General features: G+C 47.0%; 1 protein-coding gene across 1 annotated transcript in view; it reads right to left on the bottom strand.

The window, feature by feature from the left end:
• The window catches only part of LOC144100897 (uncharacterized), a 73059-nt gene that overhangs the window by 49124 nt on the left and 9730 nt on the right, over positions 1 to 14205 (bottom strand). The window lies entirely within an intron of this gene.

Raw genomic sequence — 14205 nt, forward strand, 5'->3', positions numbered from 1 at the left:
TCGGCGCAGCGCTGTGGCCGAGAACTGCGAGGCATGCGACCATCGAATTGACTGACGGTACTATTGTACTGGAAACCGAAGCTAACCCGCGCAGGAGGCTTCTACTTGAGTCGTGGCACATCCAACAGACACGAAAGAATGTTAATCGCTAACTGGAGACACTTCCCTCTTCTTACATGCATGGTTTGCGGCCACTGACCCGGAAGTCTTCAACACGAGGGCTTAAAAAGCAAAACTGTGCCTCAGCCGTAGTCACACCATGGAGAAGGGACCGAGCCGGTCCAGAAACATGGCGTTTTTCAAAATTTCACCTGGTTGGCGTCAGTGATCTTTCTACTAAATTATACTAAAGTGTTGAAGTTTACAGCCGCGCTATTGTGGCCGACAGGTGACACTCCATCGCTTTGTTCTGGAAGCGTTTGTGCTGGATGAAAAAAAGCTCCCTCATTCCCGTGGATGGTTGGCACCTCCACCTCCCCTCCCCTCGTCCTAGCTCTAACCATAATGACGCTGTTTGTGAGGTGTGAACATTGTACCCTCGAGAGGGCTGGAATTCTTGCTCTGTGAATTCCGCACAGTGCAAGAAGAAAGACTGCAACGCTTAACGAGGCGCCTTTGAACGGGAGAACAGAGGTGGTGGAGGAGTGTTTCCGAACTGGCTCCGTGGGGAAAGCAGTTTTGCACACTTTTAGCATACCGTAGAAGTACTACCGGAGACGTATACCGGTCTACCGGACCTCTCCTGCACATGCCCAGTGGCATTGTGTGCGTGAGGGGGAGCCACTGCGCGTGCACTGGTTTCCCAGAAAGCACATGTGCGCTCGGAACAACGCTGAGCATTGTGCGAATTAGGATACAGACTTGATATCTTGTTAGATGAGGATTTCTGCTAGAAAAGGAGATGTTTTCGCAGAAATGAAGAAAAGTATTGGCGGGTACCGTGTGTTTACACAGGTGGACCCATTCCCACGTGCAGGTGTGTAACGGAGCGGCTTCCTGGCCAACAAAACTAGGAAGTGTGTTGCCGTGCATATCCGCCATCACTCCCCATACGCCTTGCCCTCGTCTCCAGCACTCTTTAAATACGGCAGGACCTGGCTGTCTCGCTACTGTCTGTCATCAGCTGCATCTGGTTGGCCAGCTCCCTGCGTCCATTGACTTTCTTCTGCTGAAGTTTTAATGTATCACCTGGTCGAGAGAGTCATTACCAAAACGGTAAGTAACAAGCTTTCCAAGCCATTTCTGTAAGCACGTGGGTTCATGATCTTTTTTGTATATGTTTGCGGGGCCTGAGAACACAATTCAGGGTGGTCTCCAGAGCTTGTTGGTAATTTTTGTTTTAATTCCTGCAGCATGAAAAGCGTAAAGCTTACATGCGTGTGAAATCATGGTGGATTTGGTTTCTAATACGAAAACTTGTGTATAGTTTGCGGGGAAGGATTGTCACGGAAATTCAGTGTGCGGTCGTCATTTCGCTTAAAGAAGAATTAAGAGGTTTAGTCGGAATCCGAGACTACAACCGCTAGGTTCCAAACCAAACGTGCTCGACAAGGCCACAAGCACGCTTGCATGACCTGGGAACAAGAAGTGAAGGACGCGTCTTCGTTTGGAGCTATCCACGAGGGCCACGATTAAACATTAATTCTTTCCCATTTCATGATTTCGCAACCAATGTTCAGTGCCCTCAAAACTTTCCGTTTTTCTGACATATGATTGCGAATTTGTAAAGATAATACTTGTACATAGTTCCTGTCCTGTCTTCCTCTTTTCTATATTTATTTTATTTCTTCAATCTGCCCGATATCTCTATTTCCGCTGACCCAGCTCAGGCGCTCGCAGGAGGAAAATCTTTCCCTTCCTTTTCATTATTTGGAGAAAACCACTACATAGAATTGCTGCCCATCACAGTTACCGTTCAACTTTGCACATGCGAAACGTGACACGCCGCGGGTTCGATCACGGCCGCGGCGGTAGAATTTCGATGGAGGCGAAATGCTAGAGACCCGTGTACTGTGCGCGGCAAAGAACCCCAGGTTTTCGAAATTTCCGAAGCCCTTCACTACGGCGTCTCTCATAGCCTGAGTCGCTTTGGGACGTTAAATCCCCATAGAACAACAACGACCATAAAAATAAAATGCACGCAACGACCAGTCGTTCATGTTTATAGCATACAAACAGCTTACTGCCCTTGATTACAGGGTGCTAATTGCGGTTTGCGTAGCGCTCTCATAATTTATTAGGTAAAATTACAACATTGGGCGAGAAAAATGCAGAAGATGGAGACGTCGGAGCAAATGTATTATTAATTCCCGAAGGTTATGCAAAGCACTGCAGATAACTTATCGAAGCTTTAAGAGATAACATGCAAAGGTCCGACTAATGCAGAAATATAGCGCGGGGCCTTCTGCTGGGCATATTTCTGAAGTGCGTAATTAACAAGTAGCGCTATCTCTCTTGTTATTCACAATTTTAGGTCAACATTTTCAACATAAATGTAGACCAAGTGAGGACTGTTTACATCTGTACACATGCCAATGTTACCGGATATATTGTCATTCACGAGTAGACATGATGCTAAGCATGTAAGGCGAGCGAATTAAAGAGGTTCCTTTATTTTAGTAACTAACAGGAATCGCTCGTGGGCGATGTAAAACGGCATAGCATACATATTGACAGAAGAGTGAAGCGGCAATCATTTCACACAAAAAAAAAACCTGCGGCTCGTTCGCTTTTTCATCTCAACGGATAAAAATAAGCGCACAACAATATGTTTGGATGGAACAGATGACAACCTAAACCTTGCAAGTGCCGAATATTTGCAGAGCGCACTTGTTTCCTAAAGCTTTCCTAGAATTAGCTGAGCGACTCTGTATACCAGGTGTTACTGGAAAGAGGTTTTCAAAATTATGTTTTTTGGCTTTAAAATATGGTTTTTTCGGCACAGTAATACCAGTGTTGGGCACCAGAAAACCGGTTAATTGTTTTAAGTATTTGGCTGATTAACTATATTTTAATTATTAACTTTTAACGAGTGCAATTTAGCGCTTAGTTGCAATTACAGATTTGTAGCCGGTAGTTAGTAATAGACATAAGTTTTTAGAATATCGAAAACAAGGTTACCTTTGGCGCTCTGGCTCGACAAAATTTGGCTTTTTTGGCTGCGTTTTTAATGAGGAAAAACGCTAAGGCGCCCGTGTGCTGTGCGATGTCAGTGCACGTTAAAGATACCCAGGTGGTCGAAATTATTCCGGAGCCCTCCGCTACATCACCTCTTTTGTCCTTTATTCTTTCACTCTCTCCTATATCCCTTCTATTACGGCGCGGTTCAGGTGTCCAACGATATTGGACACTGCGCCATTTTCTTTCTCCAAAAAACCAAGTATTATTGACTAGTTACGTGCACTGGAAAGGTTTTCTTGCCTACATGCTTTCGAAAGCGCACGTATTTTGGCGCTAACTGGTTCTTGAAAATTGGTTTTTGAGGAAAGGAAATGACGCAGTAACTGTCCCGCCTATCTCGGCGAACACCCGAACCGCACCGTAAGGGAAGAGATGAAGGAGTGAGAGAAAGAAGAAAGGAGCAAAGAGGTGCCGTTGTGGAGGGCTCCAGAATAATTTCGACCAACTAGGGACCTTCAAAGTGCACTGATATTGCACAGCACATGGGTGCCTTTTATGTTTCGCCTCCATAGAAGCGCAGCCTCTCCGATTGAGTGCCAACCCGGGTACTCCGGCTCAGTAGACGAGCACCTTAACCACTGAGCCTTCGCACGATGTAGCCAAATTTTGTCGAGCCACTGCGGTGAGGGAGGATAATCCCGTTTTCGATATTCTGAAAACTGATACTCATATTAGTAACCACCAGCTACCTATCTCTAATTGCATCTATATGCCTAACTAATAGTTAAAAAGTTAATATCATAAATAGTAAACCAGCTTCCTACTGGTTTACTACCGGTTAACTACTGGGTAACTACCGGAACTACCGGTTAACTACAGTTTGCAGACACGAAAAAAAAATAAGTTTAAGTCAGAAAAAAGAAAAATTAAGTTTCGCAAATAAAATCCTCCTGAAGTGGGTTACGAACCCAGGCACGTAACCCGCCGCATTGGCTCAGTGGTTAGGGCGCAATGTCAGTGCACTGCGGCTGCTGTTGCTGATAGGAAGAAAGAAAAATGCACAGGTCTGCCTATTGGCTCAAGCCGAGCCACGCTCGCTGCCGCGTGCGGAAAGGAGGAGAGTTATAGGATAGAGAGGAGAGCAAAGATAGCAAGAAAAGGCGCGCGCGCAAATAGGCCCGTAGGCCCCGGTCCGATCCCGGAGGTAGTGCAATACCAGGCCGACCTGTGCCAGAGTGCGTCAAGCACTCTGCCATATTCCAAAAATAAGTTTAATATCTTGGGCCCGAGGACCCGCAGCAGATAATAAAGCAGGTATCAGGTAGCAGGTATGGAGTTGTCAGTGCACAGTAAATATCCCCAGGTGGTCGAAATTATTACAGAGCCCTCCACTACGGCACCTCTTCTTTTTGTGATGACCCCCATAATGCGCAGGTCCACACGGGACGGAGAGGCAAAGAGACACCGTATGGCTCAGTTTAAACAAACAGGTATATTCAATAATTACACATGAGTAAGATTATACATCAGAGGCTGGGGCGTCCGAGCTTACGTGCCGACGACTTCATGGGGGCGATGGAGTGGCTCCGGAGTTGGGCTCGAGCGGTTGCTGGCAGAAGCTGCACGCCGACGGGCTTCGGCGCTGAAGGCCCTCTTGGCGAACGATGTCGTCCTGAGCGTGCTTGCAGTAGAATTTTCAATAGTCGTCCGTTTCTTCGAGGATGGTTCACAAACCCTTCCTCTAGTGTCGTTCGGCTTGGAAGATGAACAGGAGGCGAGCTTGTAGATGATGACAGCAGAGCATAATTTTACAACAGAACAAACTTTGCACTTTTTTACTCATCGACCGGGCAGGTTAGTGCCTAAGTAGCATCACATTACATGCTAAGCATGGAGCCCCAGCTCAGACTGGACTGCATCCGTTTACATGTGCTTTTAAGCACTTGATTAACAAAGGACTAAGGGCGGTCATTTCCAGTGGCCCGCCCAAAGCATCAATTCTCCAATCCAAAATAACATGCGAGATGGGGACAACCCCCTTGGGTTGGGCTTAGCCTCGAACCCAGAGTCTGTTAACAATACAAACTAAATAAACAACAAAAACGCCACCACTCTCTCTCAAGTGAGAGTATACACAGGCTCTCTCTTCGGAGCTAATTCACTAGCGCCTGTCTTTCCACATTCTTGGCGAGTACTGCCTGTCCGCCATGACAGGTGTCTGTCACGGCCCTTCTGGGAAGCTGTGGGTGCCTTCCCGGCGATAGCCCACGACAAAGGGGGGGGGGAGGGAAAGAATGTTGTCCCAGTGGCCCGGAAATTGGGGAGGATAAAGCCTGTTTCCCCGGGGCGGCGGCGGGTCCGGTTTTTCTGGTCGTCACTCAAAGAGCATGGCTGGGTAATTGATGATGCCGCTGTCACGGGTCTCCGTCTACGCCGCGCCGTCGAACGTGGATCCTCGTAGCATACACGGAATGTCACATTTTTTTTCACTCCCTCCTTTTTCCTTTCTCTTACGACGCGGTTCAGGTGTCAGCCGATATGAAAGACAGATACTGCGCCATTTCCTTTCTCCAACAATTTTCAACTTTCATTTTCAAGATTAGTTTTTAAAATTGGTTTTGAAGAAAGGAAATGGCGCAGTAATTGTCTCGCATATATCGGCGGACACCCGAACCGCGCCGTAAGAGGTTTGACCACTGTCTCACTTGAAGGTCGAAACCGAAAGCACAGCAAAATCGTTACGAGGTAGCATAATGAAGCTTTTGCTTCAAAAGTGAAGGAAAAGAATGTTGCCGGCCGTGGCAATTGCTATCTAATATCTTTAGCACCCGAGATGCAGCTGGTGGAGGTGAAAGAGAAAGGATAGTGAGGAGAAGTATAGAGGGGAGCGATAGCAAGAAAGCACAGGGGCTCGAGCTGGGTTTAGGTATCATCTTCATCAACTTCCATTCGGGTGGCGTGAACAGGTCAGCTTTGCTGGCCATTGCATTAGTGCAGCACGCCACCGCCGCAGCCGAACACTACGCCTGCAAGCTTTCGCCTTCACAGCTCGTCAGTAGACTTAATTGCTGTACGTAATTTTTTCCCCGTTACGTCACGTTATTCACGTGAGTCACGTTATTCGCAGATATGAATTGCATCAAATAAGCCGCATATCCTGCTGTAAGTATCCGGTCACCGTACATCAGCCAATACTATATGGACCCATTACACTGTAGCCTCTTTCGGAAAAAATAAAATCAATGAAGTGTAAACAAATCCACAACACAAGGTTCTTACTCATGCTTATACGGCCGCTAGTTCTGTTCAGTCGTCCAGTAATCAGGTTTTCTGCAAAGCAAAAAACCTTTACCATGGAGGCGCGGACCGTCCCACGGGGAGAAGTTGGGTGCAGCGCTAAAAAATTCTATTCCCCGACTTATGCTCTGGACTCACTGAGTGATGAGCAGGGCCTTGGCACAATTTGCCTTTCGCCCTTCCTATTTGACAGCAGTGGGGAGGGTGAATTGTACTTGCAAGGCAGTGACTTAAGCACAATCCCCTTTTCCCGACAGCAACAAAGGGTTGGTGTATGCAGGAAAGGGTTCCGGCTTAACCTGACAGTAGATGTCTACAATTCTGCCCCCAAACCGGTTTGGCCGCAACAGAGAAGGAGTTTGCGCTATGCAGAAAGCTGACTTTCAGAGTTTTGAAAAGGGTCAGTAGCACATAGCAACATCAGTAGTGCTATAGTACATAGGCAGTCTTTTCTCTGTGTCTTATGAGGTTCGTGCTATAACTGGGATTTAAACTCATGACACGTGTTTCTGGTTAGCCGATGTGACAATGCCCCTGCAGCTTCTGAAATCATTTCTGATGCGTAGAAATTAGCTCACAGAAAAAAAAATGATCGAAAAATAATTTCGTAAATATAAAAAAATAATCGTGCTACGTAGGACGTTACTAAACGCAAATAGCGACTGTGGAACTAGGCGTTGAGGCTACCTGAGCTTCCAGCTACTGACAGTAATTGTTTGCCGTGGCTGTCAAACTCCTCAAGTTCCATTATTTGACCTAGCCTTCTTGACCTAGCCTTTGTATCCTCAGAACTGCGACCACATCTTTGTGTTTGCAAACCCTGGGAAGGTATATCTGATCACAAAATGGTAATATTGGTTTTAGATATGCTGCCAGATCATTCGCATAGTAAACGTAAGGCGTTTCTAAACTTCGCAGCCGCTGACGTCGTTGGTGTGTTGGAATGCCTCGAGGGTTCATTCGATGATTTTATGCATCTTGCCGATAGTGGTTCTACCGTAGACAATCTATAGGTCTAATTTTCAAACACGGTGGAACACTATTAAGCACTTTATTCCCAAGCGTTCAAAATGTACAAGGAAGAAGAATCCCTGGATAGCAAGAGAAATTATACACATGAAACGGAAATTAAATGAAAACGTTGGGCAAACGGGGTTAAGTCTGTTCCTGGCGAGAACAGTGCCATTAGTCAAATGAGTAAGTAACTCAAGTATCTTGTCAAGGTAGCTACGGAGAAGTTCTAGAATGTAACACTAAAAAATTTTTAATTAAGGCACCTAACAAATTTTGGCGCGATGTTATTCCTGCGAAGCCTCGAAATAATGGAGACAAAATAACGCAGAAAGAGCTGAAAACCTTAACTCGTTTTTTTTTCATCCGTGTTCACTTCTGACGATGGCCTTGACACCAAAAGTAGCAAACGCGCCTGGCTGCCCTCCAGTTTAAGACTTAGAAGTCACAGAGCGAGGAGTGCTTAACTTGCTGTTTCACTTCACTGTAAAGAAAAGCTCAGGCCCTGATGAAATCCCCAATGAATTCCTGTTTAGATAAGCAGAATGGGTTGCTAAGTACCTCACAAAATTTGTTCAAATATCCATAACCACGAGTTCTTTCCCGTCCGCTTGGAAATATGCCGAAGGTATTCCGATCCATAAGAGTGGTTCTACATCGGTTGTCCGTAATTTCCGACCAATTTCTCTCATTTGTACATGTTCTATTTGCTTGAACATATTGTATTTAAACACCTTATGGCATATCTTATGGCATATCTATGGCATATCTTAGGGTTGGTGTAAATCGAAGGAGGAACGAAATTGATGAAGCAGAGCGAGAAGTTGAGTTCGTTGAGGTGCAGGAAGAGAGGCGTCGATGGAGGGAAGGAAAACGTCTGGAGACGAAGTGTCGGGTGCAGGAAGCGGCGGGCTGAGGGCATCGACGTCAAGGGACGGGGAATCGTCATTTTCATCGTGGTAGAGAATGAAGTCAATGATTTGCACGGTACCAAGGCACTCACCGCGACGCACAGCGGAAGGATATGTAAACGGATTGGTCACGAATAATGCGCTAAGACCAGCTGACAGAGTGAGGATGGCGTAAGGTATGGAGAGGTACTTGCGGCACAGAAAGAGGGGCGATGGTGTGAAAAGTATGTTGCCAGCTCGAACAAGGTCAAAAGTGAGGGGAAAGAGAACAGAAGAACAGGCAGGCAGTTCAGTGTCTTCGGCAACGACGGCTTTGGCAGGAGCAGCAGAAGGGGCATCGGGCGGCGAGGAACCACTGAGCGCAAAGAACTCAAGTTCAGCACGAGCACAATCGATGACTGCGTAATGGCGCGACAGGAAGTCCCAATCCAAGATGATCTCATGAGAACAGGTTGGTAAAATGACGAATTCAATCACGCAGAGGATTTCCTGAATAACGACGTGAGCCGTACACGCCGCTAACGGCGCAATAGCCTGCACGCTTGCGGTGCGCAGCGAAAATCCAGAAAGTGGGGTTGTCACTTTCCGCAAGGAGCGGAAAAAGGAGGCGGCCATGGCAGAAACAGCAGCACTGGTGTCGACAAGCGCCAGAACAGAAACACCCTCTACAAAAACGGCGATCAGATTGGCGGGACATAACTGAGGCTTTAGACATTTCGCTGGTGGCGCAGTTCTCGCCTCAGGAACTGCGGCGTCTAGTTTTCCTCTTGCGAAAGATTCGGGTGCCGACGCATGAGAGAAAGGGAGCGGCGACGAGTAGAAGGTGAGCGCCGGGTGCAGAAGGTGGTGCGATCAGGGGAAAGCGGGCGATTCTGTGGCGGCTCGCCTGGCGGTGAGTAGTCGCTTGGAGGGGGCGAGTAACCGGCAACTGGGGAGATCGGCGCACGATGAAGGCAAAGACGGGCCACATGACCAGGCAGTCCGCAAAAGTAACAAATAGGCCGGTTGTCACTAGTACGCCAGGGATTGCCGAATTGCGAAGCGGTCGCAAAAAAGGCGTCGGAGCGTGAGATACTTGAGGCACAGACGTTTGAGGTGGAGCGTAGGTTGGGCGGTAGTTAGGCGGCCGCGGCCGTGCGACGGCGGCAGCGTAGGTTAGGGGTGCAGCGACAGGTGTGGGCGGCTCTGCTGGTGCGGGCGGAGGGACCGGTGGAAGTGCCTCAGCAACTTGTTCGCTGATGGCAGTGCGAAGGTCGGGCGCCAGGAATGGAGAATGCACGGAGGGGGATGCCAGAAGCGACAGCTGACGTGCAACTTCTTCACGCACAAAATCTTTGATGTGCGCCAACAGCTGTGAGTGGTCGGGTGCAGCCGACAGGCCGGCAAGCTACTCGACAGGCGCTGCTGCGTGCTGGCGAGTGATGAGCCTTTGCTTGCGCAGCTCGTCGTAGCTCTGGCAGAGAGTGAAAACTTCGGCAACGGCACGGAGATCTCGCGACAGCAGCATCTGAAAGGCGTCATCCTCGATGCCTTTCAGAATATGCTTGATCTTGTCTGCCTCGGACATCTAGGCGTTGACGCGCGAGTATAGGTTGACCACGTCTTCAATGTAGCTGGTGAACGTCTCACCCGATTGCTGAGAGCGCTCGCGCAAGCGGTGTTCAGCGCGTAGCTTGCGCACAGCAGGACGTCCGAACACTTCGGTGAGGTTCGCCTTAAAAGCAGTCCACGTGGATAAGTCTGCTTCGTGGTATCGAAACCACAGGTTGGCAACGCCGGTCAAATAAAAGATGACATTGTTCAACTTGGTGGTATCGTCCCACTTGTTATATGTGCTCACCCGCTCGTATGATGTGAGCCAGTCTTCAGCGTCATGATCGTCCGCACAGCTGAAGAGTGCCGGGTCCCGCTGCCGGAGGGAGCCGGAACAGGACTGGAGAGCCAACCTGCACGGCTTGGTGGTGGGCGGCTTCAGGCATAGCGGGCATAGCGGGGGCCGGTAGCGTGCGGTTGCGCAGGTCCAGGGTGGTACGGGGATGCTAAGCCGAACCTCCACCAAATGTAACGGGGGCGAAGGTTAATGCTGAGGCGGCGGCGAAACCACGGCGGCGACCGAGTCTCGTTTGTTCAGGTCAGCAGGTGGTCCGTCTGAGCGATGGCAGTGTGGCTACCTCTTCTACTTCTTTTCCTCAGTAAATACAGGATGATGCCCGTCTTCTTCACAATAATAACATACTCCATCCTTCTCAACATGGGTTCCGAAAAGGCCTTTCTACAATTACCAAGCTCATAGAAACCGTTCACGATCTTTCCGAGGGGATAAACAGCCGTGGTCAAACTGACATGTTATTCTTCGACTTTTCAAAAGCATTCGATAAGGTATCCCATCCGAAGTTGTTGCGAAAGCTTAATGCTATATTCAGGGACTTCAAAATAACAAACTGGTTTTCTTCCTACCTCTCCTCCCGTGAACAGTCTGTACGCCTCGAAGGTTATCAATCGTCTTCCCCTGTGGTTTCAGGTGTTCCACAGGGAAGTGTCTTGGGCCCCTTTTATTTCTGGTTTTCATAAATGACCTCCCAAAAGCTATCACAGTCCCAATCAGACTTTTCGCTGATGATTGTGCAGTGCACAAAATAATTAAGACACCATGTGATCAAGAAGAACTGGACGCTAATCTTCATGCAATAGAAAACTGGTGCGCTAAGTGGCAAATGGCGCTTAACTGACAAATCCGTAATTATGTATGTTACTAGAAAGAAAAATATAATGATATACCCTTACTCCATTGCAGGTAAACTAGTTAATAGAGTACACCAGCATAAATATCTCGGCTTAACCTTCACTTCTGACCTATACTGGAATACACACTTAAACAATGTATGCTCCAACGCACGCAAAGCAAATTGGGCTCTAAAACGCAAAACACGTAGTGCCACTCCCGATGTAAAAACACTCACTTTTAACAACCTTATAAAACCTGTAATTGAATTTGGCAAAATTGTTTGGGATCCTTACACCGCGTCTAACAAAATAAAAATTGAGAAAGTTCAGAAACTTGCTTCCCGTTTTATATTCAACAAATATCGCTGAACTGATTCATCAACCCAATTATGTAAATTAGCAAACATTAAAAGTTTATAATACTGCACTAAGGTAGATATGCTGAAGTTTCTTTACCTTTTAATTCATCGCCAGTTTAATATCAACACATCACCATATTTTACAATACATCCTAATGAAACATCAAGACATCGCCATTCCTTGTGCATTCCTGTGCCGCGTTCTTTTAATGATTGTTTTAAGTACAGCTTTTTTCCTCGTGTTATTAAAGAATGGAACATGCTGCCTGATCCCGTTGAAAAAATTAACTCCCTCGATGCCTTTCTAGAATGTCTGAAATCTTACCTGGAACGTAGTACACCAATGTAATAGTTCTGCCTCAGCACATGCGTTTTCTTTACTGTTTCATTTTTCCTTAATATCTTTTGTGTCGATGTCATAGTTGTGGAATGTACAGTGTTTTGAATATGTACATTATATTTTCCACTCCTGTAATAGCCTGAGACACGCTGACAATATCAATAAATGAATGAATGAATGAAAGTATGTGTATGCGGATGACAGCCTTTTTCGCCCCTGCTAGAGACATTCATTCAGTATAGCTTCCGTTCTCGTTTTTCCTCCAGCGTCCACTCTATATCTGTCTGCTGTATCGTGGCGCCCAAATCCCTTGGGTTGAGTCCTCATCTAGACTGGCGAGCTCATATTGAAAGTGTAGTCCTCAAAGGTGAGCGAGCTCTCGGTCGCCAGACGCGAAACAGTAATAAGATCTTTAGTATGCGCAGAAATTTACTTATGTACGAGACGTAAGTGAGAAATTTTGGAGTCCGGTTGTGTTCTGCTCTCCTGTTGTCCTAGACACAAAATTGAACCTCTGGTGCTTTTAGAGGGGCGCGCTGTACGGCATTGCCTGGGTTTGTCAAAATCAGCGGCAAATTGTGTCCTCTTTCCGGAAGCCGGCGTACGTGATTTGAACTCTGCTTCCAGCTCCTCACAGTGCGCACCTTCTTGCGGGGTCTTGAACTTATGCTTGAAGTGGCTCCACCCCTTTTTTGATGAACCCAGCTTTGTTCCCAGAAAAACACTGTCCGCTCTACAAACTGCCGCAATTTGTTGTCACAGAGTACCTGTTGTCTAGAACTGCAGTCTCGCTTAGGTACCTGTAATGCGTTAGCAAAGTGCAGGCTGCACCAGTTGCTTGCTTCGACCATACGCTGCCGCAAAATGCAAAGAACCTGTCTGCCAATGTGTTAAATGGTCTCCTGAAAGAATATCTGCTCCAGTGTCTGATCCACGTAGTTATTTTCAGATGCATCTCAACATGCCGAGAAAGCAACAGTAAGTGTTTATTCCCACGCACTAAATTGTCGTTATTATATCCGGGTCTCTGATTATGCACCATTTTTTTTTGCTGCGGAATTTCTTACTATTGGTTTGACCCTTCAAAAAGTTCCCCGGAATATTTCTCATGTAATAATTCTCTCGCACTGTCCCCCAGTCTTGGCAGCGCTTGAAAGCTCGAGGACTAGGCTCTTGTAGTGATCCCTAATGTACTTTGTGCCCCTTCATGTGCAAGAATTGCTTTTTTGTCGTTTTCGGGGTACTGGGGCATTACGTCCAATTCGATGGCTGATTTCTATGCGAAATCAGTCATCAATGAGGCTGTTGCCGATGTTGTTCAAAACCTTGCCCTTCTGACCGCGACCCGTTATGAACTGTTCCAACTACACCAGTACCTGAGCCATGAGCCCGTCCTTGCTACAGTGGACTTTCAATACTTAAAATTCTTGTGGAACACACGCTCATGTGGTTCAAGACAATGTGAAGTCTCCATGACACTGTTGCGCTGCAGGATTTCTCGCCTCAATCTTTCTTTACGCCGTTCTCGGTTCACGGCGTCGAAACAATGTGCGTCATGCGGGGACGTTGAAACGTTAGATCATTTCATCCTCTCATGCCAGCGGTTTTCAAGGCAGAGAAGTAAGTTTTTGAAAATTTCTCTCTCTTAATTAGGTCTCCCGCTTACTCTGCCCGTCCTCCTCTCCTTAGGTGTAATCGTCAAATGGCATGCCGTTTGGCAGGTGTGTGAGCTTCTTCACAGGTATGTGATCGAAATCGGGAGATTTTTGTGTTAATTTTTCGTTGCCTTTTCTTTTCTCTCAAAATTAAATTATTTCTGATGATTTTTTAACACTTATTTATTCTGAACCCTCACCGCTTTGTTTCCTCGATTTTCATTCCGATTTCCTCAAGATCTCTAAAAATTCCGTACTTTTTTTCCACAGATTCCTCTAATTATATTTATGAGCCGCATAAGATAAACCTGGGTGAATTTTCTCCTGTTTGGATCTGCACCAAACCTTAGCCAATCCCCCATGGTGGGTATGTGCCATCGCTTTTAAAGCAAAAACAGCAACGACTGCAGCAGTTTAGTGTGCGGGGCGTTGTGCTGCAGTGGTGGCGCAGTGCTCTAATGAAGTGGCCATTGAACCTGATCTTTTTGCTCCAGCCTGGGTCGGAAACCCACTTCAATATAAATTTTTTCCTGAAGAGGTCACGTGGGTTTTCGGCCCGTCAGGCGTGGACAATGGCGGATTTTCCGCATCATGAGCCATATAATGCTTTCGGAATAAAAAAAAACGACGGAAGACTTAATAAGTTCGGCCAACTGCGAATTACGTGCACTCGCACTTAGGTTTGCACTTTGGTTTCGGCTCGCTGCTCGGTTTAAAAGGGCAATGAGATTGCGATGTGATCTAGATCAACTGCGCACGGATGGATGTTGATGAAGACGACGAGATAC

The sequence above is a fragment of the Amblyomma americanum genome, chromosome 1 (genome assembly GCF_052857255.1).
Source record: "Amblyomma americanum isolate KBUSLIRL-KWMA chromosome 1, ASM5285725v1, whole genome shotgun sequence".
Taxonomy (NCBI): Eukaryota; Metazoa; Arthropoda; class Arachnida; order Ixodida; family Ixodidae; genus Amblyomma; species Amblyomma americanum.